This window comes from Staurois parvus, unplaced genomic scaffold (assembly GCF_062004578.1).
Source record: "Staurois parvus isolate SC_StPar_1 unplaced genomic scaffold, SC_StPar_1.0 ptg000315l, whole genome shotgun sequence".
Taxonomy (NCBI): Eukaryota; Metazoa; Chordata; class Amphibia; order Anura; family Ranidae; genus Staurois; species Staurois parvus.
Window position 1 is genome coordinate 4,441,974 of NW_028318111.1, and position 16,861 is coordinate 4,458,834.

Genomic DNA, 16,861 nt, shown 5'->3' on the forward strand with positions numbered 1-16,861 from the left:
CATTCACTATATCCGTTCTCCCCGGACCCTGCATTCACTATATCTGGTCTCCCCGGACCCTGCATTCACTAAATCTGGTCTCCCCGGACCCTGCATTCACTATATCTGGTCTCCCCGGACCCTGCATTCACTATATCTGGTCTCCCCGGACCCTGCATTCACTATATCTGGTCTCCCCGGACCCTGCATTCACTAAATCTGGTCTCCCCGGACCCTGCATTCACTATATCTGGTCTCCCCGGACCCTGCATTCACTATATCCGGTCTCCCTGGACCCTGCATTCACTATATCCGGTCTCCCTGGACCCTGCATTCACTAAATCTGGTCTCCCCGGACCCTGCATTCACTATATCCGGTCTCCCCGGACCCTGCATTCACTAAATCTGGTCTCCCCGGACCCTGCATTCACTATATCTGGTCTCCCAGGACCCTGCATTCACTATATCTGGTCTCCCCGGACCCTGCATTCACTATATCCGGTCTCCCAGGACCCTGCATTCACTATATCTGGTCTCCCCGGACCCTGCATTCACTATATCTGGTCTCCCCGGACCCTGCATTCACTATATCTGGTCTCCTGGACCCTGCATTTACTATATCTGGTCTCCCACAGTACACAGAACATGGAAATGCAATTATTTTAATAAATATAAACTGCTAAATACTCTTTCTCCTCAGCAGTTAGAGCAGTCTTGTAACTTCAATAGAGCACTGGTTAAAGATTGTAGGAGGAATTTCATTTCTGTTCTAGGAGGATGCAGAACCCCTGACCTCTGTCTGAACAGTGCAGATTGTCTCTGTGCTGATCACATGCACTCTCTCAAGAGAAAAAAAAACCTCTCTAGCGATACACACCAAACTGAGCGTGTGCACGTGGCTGCGAGTTCAGTCTATCTTATTAGGTGGACATTTGAACAAGAGGAGTGACAGAAAAAACAGGATCAAACGGCCTTTTTACACAGTGCAGAGGATTAACCCCCTTAGGTTCCACAGTGAGTATAACTAGCATGCTTTACTGCATATACAGACTGATTGTACTGTTGTGGGTTTAGTAACACTTTAAGCAGCAGGCAGCAGATAGGACCATAGTTCTGAAGCATGGCTGGGCTGAGGGATAGGCAGAAGAGGCAATCACCTTAGGCTGTTCAGCATTAAGGGGTGCAAAAAAGGGCAGGACTAGCAACGTATGCTGCTGAAGCTCATGTGTGGTGGTGGAAAGGGGGGAGGGGTGCACTTTGGCCTTTTCACTTTGGCAGCTAAAGGACCTTGTTCCATTGCTGCACCAAAGTGACCCTTTTTTGGAGTGACAGTTCCTTTTTAGTAGTAACATTTATCATCCAAGCTGATATTTCTTCTTCTTAGGTGCATTGAGCTCCTATACCCTTACAGAGGGGTGGGCTCCCTCAGGTCCACCTGCCCTTGGTCTATCCATTAAATACATGTGTCTCTACTATGGGGGCTTTGAAAATTTGTTAGGAACTACAGAATACTGGGGTGCCTTGATGTGGCTCTGTAGCTTACTTATGTATTTTCAAATGTGTGCTACTGTAACTAAACCCGTTTTTAATGTCTACTGTTAGACAAGTTAATTCGGTTTCTTTGCAAGCTGGCTGGCAAGTTGAGCTGGGAACTTTTCTGTTTTGTTGTTTGACATGCGTCACCCGTCCATGTGCTCCTTGCTGTGAAGGTCAGTTAGGCTAGGTTCACATCTGTGCGGGTGGTGCCGCTGCAGATCCGCATGACAATCCGTGCAGCCGCACCACCTGTACAGAGGAATGCGGACCCGCTGGCTGGTGCTATTGATTCTAATGGCACGCCGCCTGCACTGGAAAACACATCAGTACTGGGAACCGAGGTTCACGTGTGGGCTGCGTTTTCGGAAGACGTGCAGGGACTTCTTCCCTGCATGTCATAGGGCACGATAGTCCAGGGGCGGACTGACAACTCATGGGGTCCCCGGGCAATAGGGGATCATGGGGCCCCTGTGTCCTTGCCCACACTCAAATCACACCCAAAAAAGCCTATGAAAGGTACCAGGGACATCTCATGGGGCCCCCTACTGACCCCGGGCACTCGGGCAGTGCCTGAGTTCCCCAATGGTCAGTCCACCCCTGCGATAGTCCATTCAAATGAATGCCCGCACAAAACGCAGCTGCATATATGTGAACCGGGGCTTACAGACTGGGGCAGTGGCCATTTTTTGCATTGCAATCTGTAAATTGTCACTTTTTTTTTTTAAAATATTGGCATATAGGAAAAAGGATATATTAAAAAAAAATATTTAAAAAACAGATCTAAACCCAAACATTTAGGGGCAGGGGCCGACTGACCATTTGGAAACATGGGCACTGCCCGAGGGCCTGGGGTCAGTAGGGGGCCCCATTAGATGCCCCTGGTACCTTTCATAGGCTTTTTTGAGTTTGGGCAAGGACACAGGGGCCCCATGATCCCCTATTGCCCGGGGGCCCCATGAGTTGTCAGCCCGCCCCTGTTTAGGGGACAATTTATAGACCATCAGATGCACGAATGTCAAAAGCATCCATGTACACTGAACGAAACGTCCCAGCATTGTGGTACGAGATTATTGCCTGGATCTCCATCACCATCTAGTGGCCAAAATGTAGTATAGCATTCTCATTGAGTTTTTTTCTCACACTACTACCGCATTTTGATATAGAACTGATGATACATACGGCTTCTGACCTTCATGCAATGGCTGTTTTGGAAACAGACTCCTTGGTTTGTTAACCACTTGATCTCCTGAAGATTTACCCCCCTTTCTGACCAGGCTTTTTTGCGATATGGCGCTGCGTTACTTTAACTGACAATTGCACAGTCATGCAATGCTGTACATATATGAAATTTATGTCATTTATTTTCCACAAATTTCTTTCTTTCGGTAGAATTTGATTGCATCTGCATTTTTTATTTTGTATTTTTTGCGCGATAAACAAAAAATGACTGATAATTTAAAAAAAAACATTTTTGACTTTTTGTTATAAAACATCCAATAAAAAAAAAAAAAAGTGTTATCGCCCTTCTTATGTTCTGGGTTGTCTTTGAAAGTAAAAGTTTTCATATACCTGTATAGTCGGAGTTTCCTCTTAAGTCCCCGGTCACACTAGATGTGAATTGGCATGCGATTTGCATGCCATGCGACTTGCAAATTGAATGCCAAGTTGCACCCTATTGTCCGCAATTAGAGAGGTGATATCAGTGTGGTTCCGACTTGGTACATGGTACATGCACTACTTTTGTTGCGATTTGCATAGACATCTGTGTAAGTCCTCGGTCACACTGGATCACATGCCAAGTCACACCCTACTGTCCGCAATTAGAGTGGTCATAGTGCGGTACTGACTTGGCCGGAGCCGCACCAATTTCTAAAGTAGTACATGCCTTACTTTTGGTGCAATTTGCATAGACATCTGTGTAAGTTCTCGGTCACACTGGATGCGAATTGGCATGCGATTTGCATGCCATGTGACTTGCAAATCGCATGCCAAGTCGCACCCTGTTGTCTGCAATTAGAGAGGTCATATCAGTGTGGTTCTCACTTGGTTGGAGCCACAACCATTTCTAAAGTGGTACATGCACTACTTTTTGTGCAATTTGCATATACATCTTTGTAAGTCCCCGGTCACACTGGATGCAAATTGGCACGAGATTTGCATGCCATGCGACTTGCAAATAGCATGCCAAGTCGCACCCTACTGTCCCCAATTAGAGTGGTCATAGTGTGGTTCTGACTTAGTTGGAGCCGCACCGATGACTAAAGTAGTACATGTCTTACTTTTGGTGCAATTTGCATAAACATCTGTGTCAGATGTCTTGCAAATCGCACCTGAAATTGGCTTGTGCCCCGACTTTGAAATCGTGCGACTTCACTGTAAATTGCACTATTTCAAAGTCGGGTTTGATGTGACTGGGGTGTCATGCAAATCGCACCTGAATTCGGCATGCCACCCGACTTTGAAGTTGCGCGACTTCGCTGTAAGTTGCACGAGTTCAAAGTTGGGTTTGATGTGACTGGGGTGTCAGATGTCTCGCAAATCGCACCTGAAATCGGCATGCCACCCGACTTTAAAATCACACGACTTCGCTGTAAGTTGCACCATTTCAAAGTTGGGTCTGATGTGACCGGGGTGCAGGGGCGGACTGACAACTCATGGGGCCCCCAGGCAATAGGGGATCATGGGGCCCCTGTGTCCTTGCCCAAAGTCAAAAAAGCCTATGAAAAAGGTACCAGGGGCATCTCATGGGGCCCCCTACTGACCCCGGGCCCTCGGGCAGTGCCCGCATTTCCAAATGGTCAGTCCGCCCCTGCCAGGGTGTCAGATGTCTTGCAAATCGCACTCGAAATCGGCATGCCACCGACTTTGAAATCACGCGACTTCACTGTAAGTCGCACGATTTCAAAGTCGGGTTTGATGTGACCAGGAGTCAGATGTCTCGCAAATCGCACCTGAAATCGGCATGCCACACGACTTTAAAATCACGTGACTTCGCTGTAAGTTGCACCATTACAAAATTGGGTCTGATGTGACCGGGGTGTCAGATGTCTTGCAAATCGCACCTGAAATTGACATGCCACCCAACTTTGAAATCGTGCGACTTCGCTGTAAGTCACACGATTTCAAAGTCGGGTTTGATGTGAGCGGGGTGCAGGGGCAGACTGACAACTCATGGGGCCCCCGGGCAATAGGGGATCATGGGGCCCCTGTGTCCTTGCCCAAACTCAAAAAAGCCTATGAAAAAGGTACCAGGGGCATCTCATGGGGCCCCCTACTGACCCCGGGCCCTAAAGCAGTGCCCGAGTTTCCAAATGGTCAGTCCGCCCCTGCCGGGGTGTCAGATGTCTTGCAAATCGCACCCGAAATTGGCATGCCACCCGACTTTGAAATCACGCGACTTTGCTTTAAGTCGCATGATTTCAAAGTCGGGATTGATGTGACCAGGAGTCAGATGTCTCGCAAATCGCACCTGAAATCGGCATGCCACCCGACTTTAAAATCACGCAACTTTGCTGTAAGTTGCACCATTACAAAATTGGGTCTGATGTGACCGGGGTGTCAGATGTCTCGCAAATCGCACCGAAATTGGCATGCCACCCGACTTTAAAATCACGTGACTTCGCTTTAAGTCGCACAATTTTAAAGTCGGGTTTGATGTGACCAGGGTGTCAGATGTCTTGCTAATTGCACCTGAAATTGACATGCCACCCAACTTTGAAATCGTGCGACTTTGCTGTAAGTCGCATGATTTCAAAGTCAGGTTTTATGTGAGCGGGGTGCAGGGGCGGACTGACAACTCATGGGGCCCCCGGGCAATAGGGGATTATGGGGCCCCTGTGTCCTTGCCCAAACTCAAAAAAGCTTATGAAAAAGGTACCAGGGGCATCTCATGGGGCCCCCTACTAACCCCGGGCCCTCGGGCAGTGCCCGAGTTTCCAATTGGTCAATCCGCCCCTGGCGGGGTGTCTTGCAAATCGCACCTGAAATCGCCATGCCACCCAACATTGAAATCGAGCGACTTCGCTGTAAGCAGCATGATTTCAAAGTCGGGTTTGATATGAGCGGGGTGTAAGTAACCCTCAGTATTTTATTTCTCCCGATTCCAGGTATATAACGGCGCTGCTTTTATAACCTGGATTGATGGCGCTGTGTCCGAGATGAAAATTTAATCAGGAGAGGTCGCAGTTTATTCGGTTTAGATGGGAGAAACACGCCAGGCATTCCGCGGAGGTCAGGAGGCCACAAACCCGGCGACGAAGCTGGAAAAAGCTGGGCATTTTAACACGGTGCAATCAAAGCAAAGCGCCGGCTCTATTTATAGAGACTCTCTGACCTACATTTACTGCCATATTCTATGAAAAGATGAAGGGAAAATCCATGATATATCTCTAAGTGGCAGGAAATCTCTTCCATCCGGACAATTTAGCGCTTATTAAAGCGGCACTACACCGCATCTCAGCACCACACACACCAAAAATGCTATTTAATTCATTTTTATTATGAAAAGCAACCCCCCCAATCCATGAATGTCTCCAGGTTTTATTTTGCTGAGAAATCACTTTTAAAAAATACCCCACCTAGCATTTCTGCCCATGGCCATCTTAAGTAAGGGCAGATGATTCATGTATAGCATTTACTTCCTGGAATCCATCTGCCCATAGCTCAGGTATGCAGGCAGGAGGGTGTGCTTTGTGGAGAAAACTCCTCCTCCCCTCCTGAAGAGTGCTGGGATGTATGACATCATTTTGGCCTAGGCCAGAAACCAGGAAGTAACTGAAGAACTGTAAAAAAAAGTTTAAAACAAGTAAATATCCACTTCAGCTGCAGTGACTTACCCATACATCGCTGGAGTTTGTGCTGTTTAGACATGTGCAAAAGGAAAAAAAATTGTTTCCTTTCGATTCGTTATTCGACTAATTTTATTTCATTTGATCAGTTAAATTCCTTTTTCGGAATTTGTTTAGTTTATTCCAATTCGACCAAATTCGAAATTTCGGAGGGATTTGAAAATAATTATAACATTACAATCCATAATCCACAATCCATATGTTTTTTTTAAAGGTATGTGGGCTAAATGAAGAGTTGCGTGACCATATTGGGAATTTAAATTTTTTCAGCTAAATTTTCACAGTGCTTTTGTTGATCACTACTCATGGCACCATAGCGCAGCTCACAATTTTTATTGTTTTGTGAAATAGTTTAGTCTTTTCTGTTCTATTCTATTTTATCCTATTCTGTTCAGATTTGAATTCATTCTATTCAAAATTCAAATTTCGGAAGACAGTTATATTATTTCTATTTTATTTTATTCTGTTGTTTTTCTATTCTATTCTTTGATTTTCTATTCTAAGCTTTTCTATTCTATTCTTTGATTTTCTATTCTATTCTAGTCTTTTCTATTCTATTCTAATTGATTCTATTCAATTCCTTTATTCTCTATTCTATTTTTTCTGTTTTACTCTATTTTCTATTCTATTCTTTGATTTTCTATTCTATTCTATTCTTTTCTAATTGATTATATCCAATTCCTTTATTCTCTATTCTATTTTTTCTGTTTTACTCTATTCTCTTCTATTCTATTCTTTGATTTGCTATTCTGATCTTTTCTATCTGTTCTAATTGATTCTACTCTTTTCTATTCTATTATTTGATTTTCTATTCTATTCCAGTGGATTCTATTCTATTCCTTTATTTTCGGTTCTATGTTATTCTATTCTTCTTGTTTTCAAATTCTAATTTCTTTTCAAATTTCTTTTCAAATTTGAATTTGTTTTCCGATTTGCTTTCAAATGTGTTTTCGAATTTGAATCAGTTCGAATTTTGGCTGAATTTAGTGTAGTTGTTTCAGATTTGTTTAAATTGGTTACTAATGTATTTGAAATTCGGATACATCTGAATCTCTGAATAATGAAAAATTTGTCCAAATTTCGATTCAAAATGAAATGAACTGCACATGTATAGAGCCGCACCTCGCGCTTCCAGCACAAAGGCCGGGGTGTCACTGAGAGACTCTGATTGGCTATCACAGTGATCAGTCCCTGTACAGCCTGCCCCCCTTGTTTATTTTTTCTCTATGAATGGAGGAGAGAGATACATTGTATCTCTCTAACTCCTGGTATAGAGGGAAAAAATGTTTGTTATAAAAAAAAAAAAAAAAAAAGATAAATAGATATTTAAAAATAAAAAATAAAGAAAAAATACCTAGATCAAGGTTTGATCTAGTTCAGTGCCAGGGTAAGTGTTTGGGTCAAGGTCATGGTCAAAAGGTCAGGGTCAAAGGTCAGGATTTTTTTTTTTAATTGGTATCAGTGTCAGTCAGTGTCAGTGTGTTTTAGGTAAACAAAAACCCTCAAAAAACAAAATGCGCACTATTGTTTCTGGGCTGTACTACGGGTACAAACAACAAATAACATACACACATATGGCAGCGCTGCGATCGCAAAGAGCTGGAAAATTTATTTTGGGTTGTTATTTGGTGGTAGGTTATGGTAGTAACAAGTAAATTTAAAAAAATATTTTTTTTTTTACTATTTTGGACCAGTTTTCCTTTGATAAAAAAAAAAAACAGGAGATATCCATTACAATTTACCACCAAATGAAAGCCCAATTTGTCCTGAAAAAAACGCGGTATAATTCACCCGGATGTACAAAGTAGCTGTGATGATATGTATGGTTTTACTAACACATGTCAATGTTGCAAAATTGTGCTTAGGCGTTGATTTGTTTTATCCTTAGGCGTGAAGAGGTTAAAAAAAGAAGAGAGCAGAGGAGGGATTTGGGGGTCCTATTGAGCCCAAATCACTCCATAAAGAGTACCTGTCACATGTTGTTATCTGTCACAAGGGATGTTTACATTAAAGCGCTGAGCAAACTGTTGGCGCTATATAAATCCTGTATAATAATAATAATAATTGTGACAGCAATAAAGTAATAAAAAAATAAAGTGACAGTGTAAAATAAATAAATAAAAAAAAAAAGTGTCCCACCCCCCCGTGACGGAAGCAAGCGCCGGTCCCGCACACACGCAAAGAGTGATCATCCCTCACATGTGAGATATCGCCGTGATCATGAGATCATGGACAGTAATTCTAGCACCAGACCTCCTCTGTAAATGTAAAGTAATAACCTGTAAGGGCTTCTCAATCGCTGGGGAGGGCTGAATTTCCAAGTGGGGCAGATAGTGGGAGACAAAGCTGTAGTCGTCCTGCCTCTCCTGACCTTCTTCTGCCTTGGAATGGATAGAGTCTTCTCATGTGAGTAGCGGTGGAAGCCTGAGAATGGGATCACCACCTGGGAGTGTGCCCGGCTGTAGAAGGGACATTGGGAGGATACTGGTATACTATCGGAAACACCTTGATCCTCAATTAGGGGTCCTGCATCTTGGTGATGAAAGCCTAGGGCTGTGGACTTAGTATACACAGGGAAGTGGTCCCAACTCTGTGGTGCTCCCAAGGAGAGGAATGGAGGAGAGGGAAGACGGCCTGTGATTGCCATTGCGACTTTACATTACAACGTTGTATGGGTGCGACTTGAATGCCACTTTGGCTGTTGACTTTGGCTTTGACTGTTGCATGGTTATCACATTGCTAACATAAAGATGCGACTTTCGTGCCAATTTTGAGAGTTTACATTGCAGTCTATGGCCCTCAAGTCGCACGAAGGTCACATCAAAGTAGTGCAGGAACCTTTTTAAAGTCACTGCGACGTTAAGCCACATAGATTTGAATGGCTTCCATTGAAATACATAGGCTGCGACTTGCTATGTCACTTTATGTGTCCAAGACAGGTCGCACAAGTGTGAATGGAGCTTTATTCTGAATATTAATGCTGCTGGCCAGGGATGTTGTGAGCGGGCCTCTGGCCAGGGATGTTGTGAGCGGGCCTCTGGCCAGGGATGTTGTGAGCGGGCCTCTGGCCAGGGATGTTGTGAGCGGGCCTCTGGCCAGGGATGTTGTGAGCGGGCCTCTGGCCAGGGATGTTGTGAGCGGGCCTCTGGCCAGGGTTGTTGTGAGCGGGCCTCTGGCCAGGGATGTTGTGAGCGGGCCTCTGGCCAGGGATGTTGTGAGCGGGCCTCTGGCCAGGGATGTTGTGAGCGGGCCTCTGGCCAGGGATGTTGAGAGCGGGCCTCTGGCCAGGGATGTTGTGAGCGGGCCTCTGGCCAGGGATGTTGTGTGCGGGCCTCTGGTCAGAGATGTTGTGAGCGGGCCTCTGGCCAGGGATGTTGTGAGCGGGCCTCTGGCCAGGGTTGTTGTGAGCGGGCCTCTGGCCAGGGATGTTGTGAGCGGGCCTCTGGCCAGGGATGTTGTGAGCGGGCCTCTGGCCAGGGATGTTGTGTGCGGGCCTCTGGTCAGAGATGTTGTGAGCGGGCCTCTGGCCAGGGATGTTGTGTGCGGGCCTCTGGTCAGAGATGTGAGTGAGCCTCTGGCCAGGGATGTTGTGTGCGGGCCTCTGGTCAGAGATGTGAGTGAGCCTCTGGCCAGGGATGTTGTGTGCGGGCCTCTGGTCAGAGATGTGAGTGAGCCTCTGGCCAGGGATGTTGTGTGCGGGCCTCTGGTCAGAGATGTGAGTGAGCCTCTGGCGAGGCATGTTGTGTGCGGGCCTCTGGTCAGAGATGTGAGTGAGCCTCTGGGCAGGAATGTTGTGTGCGGGCCTCTGGTCAGAGATGTGAGTGAGCCTCTGGCGAGGGATGTTGTGTGCGGGCCTCTGGTCAGAGATGTGAGTGAGCCTCTGGGCAGGAATGTTGTATGCAGGCCTCTGGTCAGAGATGTGAGTGAGCCTCTGGGCAGGAATGTTGTGTGCGGGCCTCTGGCCAGGGATGTTGTGAGCGGGCCTCTGGCCAGGGATGTTGTGAGCGGGTCTCTGGCGAGGGATGTTGTGAGCGGGTCTCTGGCGAGGGATGTTGTGTGCGGGCCTCTGGTCAAAGATGTGAGTGAGCCTCTGGTCAGGGATGTTGTGAGCGGGCCTCTGGTCAGAGATGTGAGTGAGCCTCTGGTCAGAGATGTGAGTGAGCCTCTGGCCAGGGATGTTGTGAGCGGGCCTCTGGCCAGGGATGTTGTGTGCGGGCCTCTGGCCAGGGATGTTGTGTGCGGGCCTCTGGCCAGGGATGTTGTGTGCGGGCCTCTGGCCAGGGATGTTGTGTGCGGGCCTCTGGCCAGGGATGTTGTGTGCGGGTCTCTGGCCAGGGATGTTGTGTGCGGGCCTCTGGCCAGGGATGTTGTGTGCGGGCCTCTGGCCAGGGATGTAGTGTGCCTCTGGCCAGGGATGTTGTGTGCGGGCCTCTGGCCAGGGATGTTGTGTGCGGGCCTCTGGCCAGGGATGTTGTGTGCGGGCCTCTGGCCAGGGATGTTGTGTGCGGGCCTCTGGTCAGAGATGTGAGTGAGCCTCTGGCCAGGGATGTTGTGTGCGGGCCTCTGGTCAGAGATGTGAGTGAGCCTCTGGCCAGGGATGTTGTGAGCGGGCCTCTGGCCAGGAGAGCAACACAAAATGGTGGAGAGTTTCTCTCAACAACTGGAGGGTGACTGAGAAGAAGCCAAGTGGGGAATGATACACTTGGCGCCAACATCGGCCAATCAGAGGTCTTCTTACAGCAAGTGAGAGAAAATCCCTCCAAAGTGAGGGAATCCCTGGTTGTCAGGGATTAAATTGGTTTCATTCTTTAGCCTATAAAATGCGACCTCTTGGTGGCTGGGCCTTGATGGGAAACAGCCACATATTTGCATTCCAAAAGTAAACAAATGCGCTGAGAGAGCGTGCCCCGTGCACACCCAGCACATTTACCAGTGCCTCATGGAAAGGTCACGATCTCTACTTGCGATCAGGACCTTTCTGATCATGTGACCACTGTGACAGCCAATCACGGCGATCACATGACCCTCCTGGCATCACAAACCGCCTTAAATGGCGGGGAGGTTCCGACCACCTACCTAAAGTATACAATACAGCCCCCTCCAGCTGTATTGTATACTGTAGGTAGATGGTTGGGGCTGGAGAACTGTAAAGCCATGTTTCCCCCCCCCCCCTCCAAGGCCTAAGGCTGGGTTTGCACTACTGCGTGTCAGGAACATGCGCGAAATTGCATCTTTTCCATCACATATGCTGCCCTTTAGCAGACATGCAGAGGTGCCATTAATTGCCACTGAACCCCCCCCCCCCCCAGTCTGCAAATGCATTTTTGGAAAAGAGCCTCGGACTTCTTTTCCGCATTTCCCGTGCGCTGGGCAGCCCATTTACATGAACGGGCTAGCCCTATATGCGACGCGCAGGGCCGCACCTGTACACATGAACCAAGCTTTAGCAAAATCCATTTTCTTCGGAGCTTTCCAAAAGTCAGCACAGGAAGAAGCCGACCGCATTCATCACCACCGCGGGGAAAAAAATAAAAGCCGCCCTAATTAAGGGAATCAACGCGCCGTGTTTGTGAGCGCTGCGAAGACAGTTCATTAGTCTCCGAACAAGACCGAAGGGGCTGAATATTGACGTGCAACTGGCACAAGTGTCCTCGGCAGGATATTTATTCATACATGACAGAGAGGCTGACCGTGGTTGCTGTGGCAACCCGTGCCTTCGATATCTCTGTTCCAGAACTTGATTAATGCGGCCTCTTCTCTCATGATACGGGGCTTAAATGTCAGCGCCGCCAGAACGTGCTTGTCAGCCGCCCCGGAAATATGAAAAGAACTCCTCGCACCGCGAATGCTCTTCTTTCTTCTCACATCACTTTAATGACAACACTTCCAGCGACTTCTGAAGTGCCGCCAAACCCGAGGAAGAGGGTTCAATATTAGACGGGATTTGATGGTATTATCTGCTCGTACGCGTTTCGAGTTATTGTTATGAAAGGATTAGTTCACCTGATCACCAACTGCCGAGAAGGGGTGCCTGTAGACAAAACAAACTCTACATCTATGACTAGGTCTTCGGTCACACCGCTGCAATTTAAAATCCCGCAATTTGTGCGCAATTTCTGAAGATTTTATTGCTACTTGTGAAGATTTTCAACGATTTCTTGTAATTTGTAGTACGACTTCCATTATATTCTATGTATGTGAAATCGCAACAAAACTGCAGGAAAAGTAATGCAAGAACTACTTTAGAAGTTGAACTGCAGCAAATCGCATGTGTTAAGACCCACATGGAAGAAAAATATGTTTGAAATATATTTTAAAAATATTATTCCCAAATATATTGACATATATTTGACATACTACAATTTTGGCCATATTCAATATTTTTCAAACTATATTTCAATAAATATATATATATACACTGCATGTTGAAATTAGTTTTTAGTACAAAATATATGAAAAATATTTTTAAAAATACATTTCAAATATACCGTATGTCTTTAAAAACACAAATCTACATTTTTGGAATGCATTTACAAATATATGTAAAAATATATGTTAAAATGACTTTTTTATATGTTAAAAAAAATCTGAAGAATATATTTAAAAAATATATATATTTAAAAATATATTTTTCATTTATTTTGTAATAAAAACGAATTTCAACATGCAGTGTATATATATATATATACAGTTGCAAGAAAAAGTATGTGAACCCCTTGGGATTACGTGGAGTTTTGCATGAATTGGGCATAAAATGTGCTCTGAACGTCATCTAAGTCACAACAATAGAAGAACACAGTCTGCTGAACATAATACTACACAAACATTAGATGTTGCCATGGTTTAATTGCACATAACATGTAATCATTCACAGTGCAGGGAGGAAAAAGTATGTGAGGCCCTAGCTTAATGACTTCTCCCAGAGCTAATGGGAGCCAGGAGTGAGCCAACCTTGACTCCAATCAGTGTGATGATATTGGATGTGTTGCTGACAGCTGTCCTGCCCTTAAAAAACACACACCTTGTTTTGGGTTTACTGGTTTCAAGAAGCACTGTCTGATGTGAACCAAGCCTCGCAGAAAAGAGCTCTCAGAAGACCTACGATCAAGAATTGTTGACTTGCATGAAGCTGGAAAGGGTTACAAAAGTATCTCCAAAAGCCTTGATGTTCATGTGTCCACGGTAAGACAGACTGTCTACAAATGGAGAAAGTTTAGCACTGTTGCTACTCTCCCTAGGCGTAGTCGTCCTGTAAAAATGACTGCAAGAGCACAGCGCAGAATGCTGCATGAGGTAAAGAAGAATCCCAGAGTGTCAGCTAAAGACCTACAGAAATCTCTGGCACATGCTAACATTTTTGTTGACACATCTACAATAAGGAAAACATTAAACAAGAATGGAGAACATGGGAGGACACCACGGAGGAAGCCATTGCTGTCCAAAAAGAATATTGCAGCACATTTGAAGTTTACAAAAGAGCACCTGGATGTTCCACAGCACTACTGGCAAAATATACTGTGGACAGATGAAACCAAGATTGAGTTGTTTGGGAAGAACACACAACACTATGTGTGGAGAAAAAAAGGCACAGCACACCAACATCAAAACCTCACCCCCACTGTAAAACATGGCGGAGGGAGCATCATGGTTTGGGGCTGCTTTGCTGCCTCAGGGCCTGGACGGATTGTTGTCATTGATGGGAAAATGAATTCCAGAGTTTATCAAGACATTTTGCAGGAAAACGTACGACCATCTGCTCGCCAACTGAAGCTCCACAGAGGATGGGTGATGCAACAGGACAATGACCCAAAGCATACAAGTAATTCAACAAAACAATGGCTGCAACAGCACAGAATACGCCTTCTGGAGTGGCCCAGTCAGAGTCCTGACCTCAACCCGATTGAAATGCTGTGGCATGACCTTAAGAGAGCGATTCACACCAGACATCCCAAAAATATTGCTACACTGAAACAGTTTTGTGAAGAGGAGTGGTCCAAAATTACTCCAGATCGTTGTGCAGGTCTGATCTGCAACTACAGGAAACGTTTGGTTGAGGTTATTGCTGCCAAAGGAGGGTCAACCAATTATTAAGTCCAAAGGTTCACATACTTTTTCCTCCCTGCACTCTGAATGTTTACATGTTATGTGCAATTAAACCATGGCAACATCTAATGTTTGTGTAGTATTATGTTCAGCAGACTGTGTTCTTCTATTGTTGTGACTTAGATGACGTTCAGAGCACATTTTATGCCCAATTCATGCAAAACTCCACGTTATCCCAAGGGGTTCACATACTTTTTCTTGCAACTGTATATATATATATATATATATATATATATATATATATATTTATTGAATTATATTTTTAAATATATTGAATATGGCCAAAATTGTAGTATTTCAAATATATGACAATATGTTTGGGAAGAATATTTTTAAATATATATTTCAAATATATTTTTCTTCCATATGGGGACGCTGATATCCACATTCATTAGATGCATTTTCAGGTGCGATTTCAATTAGCAAATCGCACCTGAAATTGCACTGCTATGACAGGGCACTTATTTTAACCACTTGTCTTCCAGAGGATTTACCCCCTGTCACGAAGTGCCCGTGCCTCCCCCACCCCCCTTTGCCTGCTGTCCCTCTGCTGTATCTCGTCACCCCTCCCTCCCCCTTTGCAGATTCCTCGCGTCCTGCCAGCCTACATCAAAGGACTGTGCATGACGGGAGGAAACACCCCCTGTGGTGTGGTTAGCACCTCTCGGGCCCCCCCAACAAGAATCCCAGGCGCAGGTGTCTCTGCGCGTTCCCCCGCTGGAGACAAAGGCCGCGTTCCCTGAGCGTGGCCCAAGTGAGGGGGGCGTGCCTCGTTGCCCCAGCAACCGGACACTGGGCTGGCCGTTGCTGGGGCAGCCGGGAAGCATCCTGCTCGGGCTTAAAAAGACTGGAGCAGGACCCAAGCTGCCTGTTCGTCCCCCACTTGGGACAGGATGTTGTGCAGGGTCTGAGTTGAGGCCAGACCCCCACAGCCATCCCCGCCGAGCACTCTGCCTAATACCCTGGGTCAGGGTTACCCGCTGCCGCTGTGTGCCAGAAGTGAGGTCTGAGTTGAGGCCAGCCCCCCCAGCCATCCCCGCTGAGCACTCTGCCTAATACCCTTGGGTCAGGATTATTACCCGCTGAACACTCTGCTTAATACTCGGGGCTCAGGAAGAGTACGCGCTGCTATCCTGCCTAATACTGTGGGGCCAGGATTGCCCATGCTGCTGTGTGCCAGAAATACCCGCTGTGTGGATCCTCTGCTGTGTGCTGAGGAGTGTCGCTACCTGCTGTCGTCTGCTGTGGGCCAGGAAGAACCCCTGCCAGAACTGTGAGTGTCCTTGCCCCGGTTTCCCCCTGCCTGGACTGTCCATGGACTCCCCCCCCCTTACTTTTCCCTGCCTGGACGGTTCATGAGCCCCTCCATTACCCTCCCTAAACTCTGAGTGTCCGCTGATCGCTGTGTCCCTGAGAAACTACCCCTGTCTGCTGACTGCTGTTGTCCCTGGAAAACTGTGTGAGGTCTGAGCTGAGGTCAGACCCCACAGCCAAGACCCCGCTGAGTCCCCATGAGCCTGCTGTTGTCCCTAGAGAGCTGTGTGAGGGCTGTGCTGAGGTCAGACCCCACAGCCAGGACCCCGCTGAGTCCCCGTGAGCTTGCTGTTGTCTCTAAAGAGCTGTGTGAGGGCTGTGCTGAGGTCAGACCCCACAGCCAAGATCCCGCTGAGTCCCCGTGAGCTTGCTGTTGACCCTAGAGAGCTGCGTGAGGGCTGTGCTGAGGTCAGACCCCACAGCCAAGATCCCGCTGAGTCCCCGTGAGCTTGCTGTTGTCCCTAGAGAGCTGCGTGAGGGCTGTGCTGAGGTCAGACCCCACAGCCGCTTACCGTGAGTGTGCCTAGAAGCCGCATGTTGCGGAGTGCCCTGGACTGCCCCTATTGTATGCCCAGATTACCCTTACCTGAACTCCCCCATTGCGTGGCCGGATTATAGCCACCTGGACTTCCCCCCTGAGTGCTTGGGCCATCACTACCCGAAGCGCCCTATCGTGGGCCGGATTACAATTATTTTGAGCTCCTCTCCTCTCTTCCCCTTTTTGGTACCTGGACTCTACCTTCCTCCCCTGAGTGAGTGCCTTCCATAGTTTAATAAAGCTTTGTGTGTGTACCATCTTCCTTGTGTGTTCTGTCCTGCCTACGCTCCGTCACCCACCCCCCCTCCTGACCAGGCCGCTTTTTGCGATACAGCGCTGCGTTACTTCAGCGCTTCTACTTCTGCAGTGCTTCCATTGAAGTCTATAGAACCAAAAACGCAACTTGTGTTAAAAAAAAGTCTCTGACCCTTTCCAAAAAACGCACCGGGTGAAAATGCAGAGATTCCCCAATAATTCTCTCAGTGCTATGTTTAGATGTGTACAAAAACTATACGCTGTATTCATCTAAACGCATTGCTTTGGG

General features: G+C 46.8%; 1 protein-coding gene across 2 annotated transcripts in view; it reads right to left on the bottom strand.

Moving 5' to 3' along the window:
• Positions 1–16,861, bottom strand: part of ACMSD (aminocarboxymuconate semialdehyde decarboxylase) — a 71,704-nt gene that overhangs the window by 39,667 nt on the left and 15,176 nt on the right. The window lies entirely within an intron of this gene.